The 10,000-nt window shown below is 28.1% G+C and overlaps 1 protein-coding gene across 7 annotated transcripts in view; it reads left to right on the top strand.

The window, feature by feature from the left end:
• Nucleotides 1-10,000, top strand: part of LOC136834745 (uncharacterized) — a 179,301-nt gene that overhangs the window by 4,004 nt on the left and 165,297 nt on the right. Inside the window, exon 1 of one of the 7 annotated variants that reach the window (XM_067097344.1) lies at nucleotides 2,386-3,007. The exons of 4 other annotated variants lie outside the window; for them this stretch is intronic. The gene's annotated coding sequence lies outside the window, so the exon portion shown is untranslated. Of the gene's footprint in view, nucleotides 1-2,385; nucleotides 3,008-3,200; nucleotides 3,301-10,000 lie in introns of those variants that run through there. 2 more of the 7 variants (XR_010851867.1, XR_010851868.1) reach the window with 2 other exon arrangements.

The raw sequence follows: 10,000 nt of genomic DNA, 5'->3' as shown, positions 1-10,000 counted from the left end.
AATTTTTATGCAGTGCATTTGTGGTTCATTTTGAATTTTGTTTATTTTTAAGCAGTGCAGTTGCGGTTCATTTTGAATTATCTTCATTTTTAAGCAGTGCAGTTGTAGTTCATTTTGAATTTTGTTCATATTTAGCAGTATATTTGTTTTTCATTTTGAATTTTCTTAATTTTTAATCAGTGCAGTTGTGGTTCCTTTTAAATTTTCTTCATTTTTAAGCAGTGCAATTGTGGTTCATTTTGAATGTTAATTTTTAAGCATTGCATTTGTGGTTCATTTTAAATTTTCTTCATTTTTAAGCAGTGCAATTGTGGTTCATTTTGAATTTTCTTTCTTTTTAAACAGTGCGATTGTCGTTCATTTTGAATTTTCTTCATTTTTAAACAGTGCAGTTGTGGTTCGGTTTGAAGTTTTTTGGTTTTTAAGAAGTGCAATCCTGACCACTTCTGAATTTCTTCATATTCAAGAAAAAACTGAATGTAAATAGTAATGATTACGTGTTTGTCAAGAAACAAGAGAGATTATCAGAAGCTTTTCTGGCACTGTATTTTATTCATAGTTCAATTGTTTATTATCTTACTCTTCCTATTTTTTTTTTATTTTATTATTTTATATTTTGTGTTATATTCTTATGCAATATTGTTTATTTTTTATCTTAATATCTTAAAATAAAATTTTTTCTTTTAATGAAATATTTTTATTTTCATTGTAAATTGATTACCTTTAATTTTATTTTCTTTATTATTCGCACCTTTATTCTGTGAAGTATCCATTATTTTAATTATACATAATCCCATTCCCTTAATTAATGTAAATTATCCGGAAAATATAAAAAACTGCATTATGTTAATTTTTCCATTTCATTATTTCATTTACAATTGAAAGGAGAAAATAAAAACAATATTACTTTTAAATAGTGATTTATTTAGGAAATCAAAAACACATCATCTTTAATTAAGGTCCTTAATCCTGTGCACCTGCTCCTGCTGCTGGCAGCCCTCTTGGGTAGAAGTTAGGGCCGAAGGGATACCCGAGTCCCTGGTTGTAGGGGAGTGGGAATCTGTTGCTGTAGGTGAGAGGGAGGTCGTGGCCGTAGGTGAGTGGGAATCGATGGCTGTAGGTCAGGGGTAACCCCAGGTTGTGGATGAGTGGGAATCCGTAGGCTGTGAAAGAAAAATAAAACATTCAAACTTGATAATGGCTTGAGAAGAGAAAGTCAAAGTTAGTACGAAATCTGTTCTAAAACTAACAGGAAATTGGCAGATAAAAAGACTAAGGAATATCTCTGCTGAAATTACACAGAATAAACTCATTTAAAAACAAAATTTCTTTTAAAATAAAAGAATTTTCAATAAAATCCAAGAATGAGAAAACATCTAAAGGACTCACGATGGTTGTAGTGCAGAGGGTGACCGGCCAGCACCGGTGGATTGGCCTCAGGTTCTGCCAAGGCAACGGCCAAAAGGCACAAGACAATCTGGAAAGGGCGTCAGGTATACAAGCATTAGCGTTATTTTCTTATATCAATACTGATTTTGTAATTATCAAGAGTTTTTAAGAAAGTGATTATAGAAACACTGCAACAGAATAAAAAAAAAAATCCATTAACAATACTAGTAATAAACATATTGGATCATGTATACCACTGTGTTAATTATTCTGGTCGATTGAAATTATCAAGAATATTAAAGAAACAATTATTGTAGAAACACTGTAACAAAATGAACTAATTGTGTCAATAATACTGGTAATAACGAACATATTGGATAATGTATATACCACTATGTTTGGTCTTCGAAAAGATTTAAATTTATAAGCACTTACAGCAACCTTCATGATGAATGAGTGAATGAGTGGCTGAGGTCCCTCTTCGGAAACTGACGACAAACCAGCTGAGAAACCGCCATTTATACAGAAACACAGCCTTGGAAAGGGAGGATTCCAGTGGACACGCCTCTTCTTTGTGATAATCGCCCATTAAAGATAATCATTTAGGACAAAGATGGAATGCTAAAAGATGATATAGTCCATCTCCTCTGGTAGCAGACTCATCTTGTGAAGAGAGAGAGAGAGAGAGAACAAATGCTTCTTTCATGCATGTCATATCCTAAAGCAAATAATGAAACAATGAAGAATGTTTTTCTTCCATTACTGTAGTTCAGGTTATTATTATTATTATTATTATTATTATTATTATTATTATTATTATTATTATTGATATTGAGCATCTCATAAGTGTATGGTGTTAATTTTCTTGTTGGTATGTACGTAATCTTATATTAATAATAATTATGTTATCATTTTCATTATTATCCCCCATCATTTTCATTAGTAATAATATTGATGATGATGATGGTTATATTATTACTATCATTATCTAGAAGTATAAAAAAAACAAACTTTGAAATTACTATTTTCGTTCTTTGCGTAATTTCATTTATTTAATGGACCGATATCTTAGGTATCGCTAAGTAAATCAATCCCACTGAATTTCCACAAAACACTGTTTTTATTCCTATTTCCTTCGAAAGCCTCAACGATTTCTTTGATAAAACTGTTCTGGTATTGAAAACGTATTCAACAGATGACATTCGTAGTAACCACTCCCTTTTGGATGCCGTGGAGATGTGGTTAACGGCGCCGTTTTTTGACGAACCGCAAATTACGATGCTGTAAAACGATGTTCCGCTTTTTCCAAATACTGGCGTAACAAACTGGAAATGAAAATATGATTAAGATTAATCCTAGAGAGAACAAGAGTCGTAGCACAGATAGTAATAACTGGAGATGTTATCTGTGAACTAGTACCGTGTAGTTTGGTGTCAAGCCACCAGAGGCCCGACGCTGCTTGCAGCCAGTGTTGCTGCCGTCCTGAATACCCTCTGAACGTGTTGTGTATCCGGCGATTTGTTTCGTTCATTTTCGTGTTAATAATAAGTTGTGCAGCTTATAATTCCAGACATTGGCACAGAAATTCTTCAAGAGAAAAAGAAACAACACTTCAGAGGTAAGCAAATCATGGTGAAGTTCATTTCCCCATAATTTTGTGCTAGGCCTAGGCAGAACAATGTCTTCCTCGCAGCAGATACGCTTTCTCTATTACACTGTTTTAGATTTTCAGCATGCTATTTTCAGCACATGAGTGCATTAGTGGTTCCAGTATTGAAATCAGAACCCAGTTGATCTTATATAAGCCACATGACATAAGGTGAAAAGATCCTGCTCGCCTTTTCAACATGTTACTGCAATGCAGAAGGACATCTACTGTATTTTGTCAGTCATAAAGATTCTTTGCAGTAGGTAGGCCTGTAAGATACCGTCTATGCCATAAATGTTTTAGTTTTAGATATGTGAAGGCATCGTTAGAGTTGTAATAACGAAATGCTCTGTATCAAATCCGGTTTCTCATCGAAATTCCAAAGCGTCACACTTGGTGAGAGTATTTCAGGACGACCTAAACAAACTTTAGAAAACAACTTATGTTTTTCCATTCAAATTAAAGATAGCTGTATTTTTTTTTTTATAAATGTAACAAATCTTTTTCAATTTACGTTTTCATCAAACGATGTCTCGTAAAATGGCAAAACCTGGAAAAAATGAAGTTTGGTAGCCTAACCTAGGCCTATGCCCTCAAACTTCTCTCTTTGGTAATGTGCTATGTCATTTAAACCCTACTGTAAGTACAACTTAATTTCGAATATATAAAAATAATTTATTGAGGAAAAGATATGAATATAAAAAAGGCTTTTTATTTGGTAAAAGTTATCTGAATCACCATGCTATGGAAAAATACCTTTGAGAGTTTTAACATGGAAATAAAGTTGGCCAAACAAAAGCCAGGCCTGTGCGCCTATTGATTCGGCAGGTATTTTCATGGTTTTGTCCTTCTATCAAGAACTACCATAAGAAATTACTTTCTTTTGGTAGTCCTTATTAGATAATGCTCTCTAAGTATTATTTCAACTCCTGTATATATATATATATATATATATATATATATATATATATATATATATATATATATATATATATACATATACTGTAATATAAATAATATACATACATATATATATATATACATATATAATTTTTATATACTTATATGCATTTATGAATATAAACTGTATCTAAAAATAGATTTATTTTTGTTTATATATCATTGATTGTTCACCATGAATCAGAATTTGAGCTTTTTTTGTTACAAGGAATAATGGGAATGATATATATATATGTGAATTACTGATTGTTAAGACATATAAATCAACATGTCATTTTTTCAGATATAAGTTATTTATAAATATTACTGATCGTTCAGTGAATAAATAAGTTTTACTAATATATTTATATTCGACTTTAAAATTTAAGATATGCTAAATATAAAATCCTTTTATTATACATATTTATATGTACAAACCAACATTAGGGGTTTTGTTAAATTTTGTATAACTATTTAGTTATTTATAAACATATATATGTATGTATATAAATATATATATATATATATATATATATATATATATATATATATATATATATATATATATATATATATTGTATAGTTATTTGACTAAAATAAAACAAAATATTATAATAATGATATTGTATAGTTATTTATAAATATAAAACAAAATATTATAATATATGATTATATATATTTTAATGATTATTACACCTTTTTATTTTTATGAAGTGATTCAGTTTAATCACCATTTTAGATTTCATTCAATTTTAAAAGTACCATATTGGGTCTAATACCCTGACCTTTATTTTCGACTTTATTTCCTGTACTACTTCAAGGTAACTTCATTTATAATAATAATATACTTATAGGTTTTTGTTTATAGTTTAATAGTTGTTCTAATCACACATATGCTTTTCTGCATATTTGTGTGCATTTCTTAAGCATTTGTACATTCATTGTTATAAACTATACTGCATGAACCATTTAAATATATTTTTCATTTTATATGAAACGGGATTGATTCCACTTCAGTGAATCAGATTCTTGTTCTAATACCAGTTCATATTTTCTTAATTTTTAAGAAGTACAGATTGGGTGTAATACCACTTCTGTGTTTCTTCATTCTTAAAAAGTACAATACTGGTTCAAATATAAATCGATACTTCTTCATTTTAAGAAATAGTTCTTTTATAATTTCAGATTTTCTTTATTTATTTGCAGTACTGATTACTGATCGTTCATTTTGAAGTGCAATATTTTACTAATATATTTGTATTCGACTTTCAAGTGCGATTCTGGTTCAGTATCTTTTTCAGAATTTTATATGTTTATAAGTCCATTTAAAATTCTCTTTTGTAACATCTCTGGTTCTAGTACAAACTTCAACATTAGAACTGCAAAATGGTTTTCCATGTTTTTCAAATAGACCGGTTTTAGTACCATTTTAGATTTTATTAATTTTTAATATAAAATATATATAATATACTTTATTCTTAGTTTTATATATCTAATACTAGTTTATATAAGTTCAGTTCTTTACTATTTCAAAATCACTTCATTTTAGGAAGTGCAATATATACCATCCATAGTTCCTCCATTTTTATATATATATATAGTATGGTCTACTTCAAAATTGATTTAGTTTTAAAAATTTGTTTAAACCTACATTTTTTAAAAAGTGCGATTCTTGAGTGCTTCAAAATGTATTTAGTTTTAAAGATGAGTGTTACTGGTTCTAGTATCACTTCGTTCACCTTCATATTAAAAAAGTGAAATGCTATAATTTTTAAGAATTGTAATTTTGGACAACTTCTAAGTGACTTCACTTTCAAGAAGTTTAATTCTGGAGCAGTTTAAAGTTTCCTCTTTTGAAAAATGAAACAATTTATTTTGAATTTTTAATTTTTAGTGCTGGTTCTAATTTTCCATTTTTAAGCACCTCTTTATTTTTATGAACTGCAATACTAGTTCTAGTTCATTTAATTTTTTCATTCATTTTTAATGAGTTGTACCATTTGAATTTTCTAATAACCACTTCTACCCTTTGAATTTTTTATTTTTAAAAGTGAAATTTTGAATTTACTTCATTTTTAAAGGTAAGTTGATTAGATCATTTTGAAGTGCCTTAATTTTTAAGGTGCATTTGTTATTTTGAATTTTTTGTTTTAAGAAGTTTAGATGATTTTGAATTTTCTTCAATCACACATTATGGTTTTCTGCATATTTATTTTTAAGCAGCACATTTTCATTTCATGTTGACATTTTCATTGTTAAGAAGTGAAGTTGTGGTGCATACTGATTTTCTTCTTGAACCACTTAAGATTTTCTTTATTTTTAAGAAGTGCAGTTGTGGATTTTGATTCACTTCAGCAGTTAATTTTTAAGTTCATGTTGATTTTCTTGTTTTAATACCAGTTCATATTTTCTTAATTTTTAAGAAGTACAGATTGTAGTTCATTTTGTAATTTTCCATTTTTTCTGTGTTTCTTCATTCAATTTAAAAGTACAATTGGTTCAAATTTTCTTCATTTTTCTTCCATTTTATTTTAAATTTGCCATTTTTAGTGCAGTTCTTTGGTTAATTTCAAATTTTCTTTCTTTATAAGCAATGCAATGTTGAATTTTTTAATTTTTAATCACAATGTCAGTCATTTTAAATTTTCTTCATTTTAAAGCAGTGAAGTGCAATGCTGGTTCTTCATTTTAACCACTGCAGTTGTGGTTCATTTTGAATTTTCTTCATTTTCAAGCAGTGTATTGTGGTTCATTTTGAATTTTATCATTTTCAGCAAGTTTTCATTTTGACATTTTGTTTATTTTTAAGAAGTCCATTTCAGTGTCTCAATTTTTTATTTTTAAGCAATGCAAGTTCATACTGGTTCTAATGGTTCATTTTGAATTTTCTTCATTTTTAGAACTGCAGTTTTGGTTCATTTTAATTTTGTTCATATTTATACCATTTGTTCATTTTGAATTTTCTTCATTTGTAAAGCATTGCTAGTACTGGTTCTTTTACCATTTTCATTTTTTATTAATTTTTAAGAAGGGAAAAGTGATTCTAATACCACTTGTTGTTCAGTTTTGAATTTCTTTTTTATTTTTTGGTCAGTAGTTGTATTTAATTTTGAATTTTCATTTTTAGCAGTGCAGTTCAGTTCTTTTTATTTTTTTCATTTAAAATCACTTTGTTTTCAGGAATTTTGCTTATTTTTTAAGCAGAGTTGTAAATTTCCAAATTTTCCTCCATTTTTAAGGAGTGCAGTTCTGGTCTCATTTTCAAATTTTCTTCAATTTAAAGAAGTGTGTTATTGGTTTAATACTTCATTTTTTATTAATTTCTTCATTTTTAAATTTTCGATTCTTGAGTGCTTCAAAATGAATTATTTAGTTTTAAAGATGCAGTGTTATTTTGGTTCTATTTAACAGTGCAGTTGTAGTTCATATTGAAAAAAAGTGGTTTATTTTATAATTTTTAAGAAGTTTGTTAATTTTAGATTTTCTTAATTTTTAAGTGAGTTTCACCTTCATGTTGAATTTTCAAATCTGGTCATTTTAAAGTTTCTTCATTTGAAGAAAGTGCAGTTGTAGTTCATTTTGAAATTTTTTATTTTTAAGCAGTGCAGTTGTAGTTCATTTTGAATTTTCTTCGTTTTTAAGCAGTGCAGTTGTATTTTATTTTTAATTTTAATTTTTAAGCAATGCAGTTGTAGTTCATTTTGAATTTTCTTCATTCTTAAGCAATGCAGTTCTAGTTAATTTTGAATTTTCTTCATTTTTAAGCAGTGCAGTTGCGGTTCATTTTGAATTTTCTTCATTTTTAAGCAGTGCATTTGTTAATTTTGAATTTTATTCATTTTTAAACAGTATAGTTGTAGTTCATTTTGAATTTTCTTCATTTTTAAGGAGTGCAATTGTGGTTCATTCTGAATTTTCTTCATTTTTAAGCAGTGCAGTTGTAGTTCATTTTGAATTTTATTAATTTTTAAACAGTGCAGTTGTGGTTCATTTTGAATTTTCTTCATTTTTAAGCAGTGCAGTTATGATTCATTTTGAATTTTCTTCATTTTTAAGCAGTGCAGTTGTAGTCATTTTGAATTTTCTTCATTTTTAAGCAGTGCAATTGTGGTTCATTCTGAATTTGCTTTATTTTTAAGCAATGCAAGTTCATATTTAGCAGTGCAGTTGTGGTTCATTTTGAATTTTCTTCATTTTTAATCAGTGCAGTTTTGGTTCATTTTGAATTTTGTTCATATTTAAAGCAGTGCAGTTGTTGTTCATTTTGAATTTTCTTCATTTTTAAGCTGTGCAGTTGTGGTTTCATTTCGAATTTTCATTTTTTGGCAGTGCCGTTTTCGTTGATTTTGAATTTTCTTCACTTTTAAGCAATGCTGTTGTTGTTCATTTTGAATTTTTTTACTTTTAAGCAGTGCAGTTTTAGTTAATATTGAGATTTATTCATTTTTAAGCAGTGCAGTTGTGGTTCCTTTTGAATTCTCTTCATTGTTAAGCAGTGCATTTGTTGTTCATTTTGAATTTTGCTTATTTTTATGCAGCGTAGTTGTTGTTAATTTTGAATTTTCTTCATTTTTAAGCAGTGCAATTTTGGTTCATTTTGAATTTTCTTCTTTTTTAAGCAGGGAAGTTGTGGTTAATTTTGAATTTGCTTTAATTTTAAAGCAAGTTCATATTTAGCAGTGTTTTGGTTCATTTTGAATTTTCTTCATTTTTAAGCAGTGCAGTTTTGGTTCATTTTGAATTTTCTTCATATTTAGCAGTGCAGTTGTTGTTCATTTTGAATTTTCTTCATTTTCAAGCAGTGCATTTGTGGTTCATTTTGAATTTTCATTTTTTGGTAGTGCCGTTTTTGTTAATTTTGAATTTTCTTCACTTTTATGCAATGCTGATGTTGTTCATTTTTAATTTCTTTTATTTTTAAGCAGTGCAGTTGTATTTAATTTTGAATTTTCTTCATTTTTTAGCAGTGCAGTTGTGGTTCCTTTTGAATTTTTTTTTTTTTTAAGTGCATTTGTGAATTTAGTTATTTTTAATTTTGAATTTTCTTCGTTTTTAAGCAGTGCAGCTGTGGTTCATTTTGACTTTTCTTCATTTTTAAGCAGTGAAGTTGTGGTTAATTTTGAATTTTCTTCATTTTAAAGCAGTGCAATTTTGGTTCATTTTGAATTTTCTTCATTCTTAGGCAATGCAGTTGTTGTTCATTTTTAATTTTTTCTGTTTTAAGCAGTTCAGTTGTTGTTAATTTTGAAGTTTCTTCATTGTTAAGCAGTGAAGTGGTTTATTTTGAATTTTCTCCATTTTTAAGCAGTGCATTTGTGGTTCATTTTGAATTTTCTTCATTTTTATACAGTGCAATTGTGGTTCATTTTGAAATTTCTTCGTTTTTAAGCAGTGCAGTTGTTAATTTTGAATTTTCGTATTTTAAGCAGTGCAATTGTGGTTCATTTTGAATTTTCTTCATTTTATGCAGTGCAGTTGTTGTTAATTTGAGTTTTCTTCGTTATTAAACAGTGCAATTGTGGTTCATTCTGAATTTTCTTGATTTTTAAGCTGTGCAGTTGTAGTTCGTTTTGAAGTCTCTTCGTTTTTTAGAAGTGCGATCCTGACCACTTCGAAGTTTATTCGTTTTTAAGAAATGATGGACAGCTTCAAAGTTTCTTCATTGTTGAGAAGTGCAGTTCCATACCATTTCTGTGTTTCTTGATTTTTAAGAAGTGCAATATTGATTCAAGTAGCACTTCAGTGTTTCTCATTTTTAAGGAGTGTCATTCCTGACCACTTCTGAAATTTTTTCATATTTAAGAAAAAACTGAATGTAAATAGTAATGATTACGTGTTTGTCAAGAAACAAGTCGGATTATCAGAAGCTTTTCTGGCATTGTATTTTATTCATATTTCAATTCTTATTATTTTTACTTCTTATTTTTTGTTACATTTTATTATTTCATATTTTGTGTTATATTCTTATTTATATTCTTATTTAATATAATTTTTATTTTTATATTTATCTTAATTTCTTGCAAT

Source organism: Macrobrachium rosenbergii, chromosome 54, assembly GCF_040412425.1.
Source record: "Macrobrachium rosenbergii isolate ZJJX-2024 chromosome 54, ASM4041242v1, whole genome shotgun sequence".
Lineage (NCBI taxonomy): Eukaryota > Metazoa > Arthropoda > Malacostraca > Decapoda > Palaemonidae > Macrobrachium > Macrobrachium rosenbergii.
The sequence above is the reverse complement of the archived record's forward strand: the minus strand, read 5'-3'. Positions and strand labels throughout refer to the sequence as shown.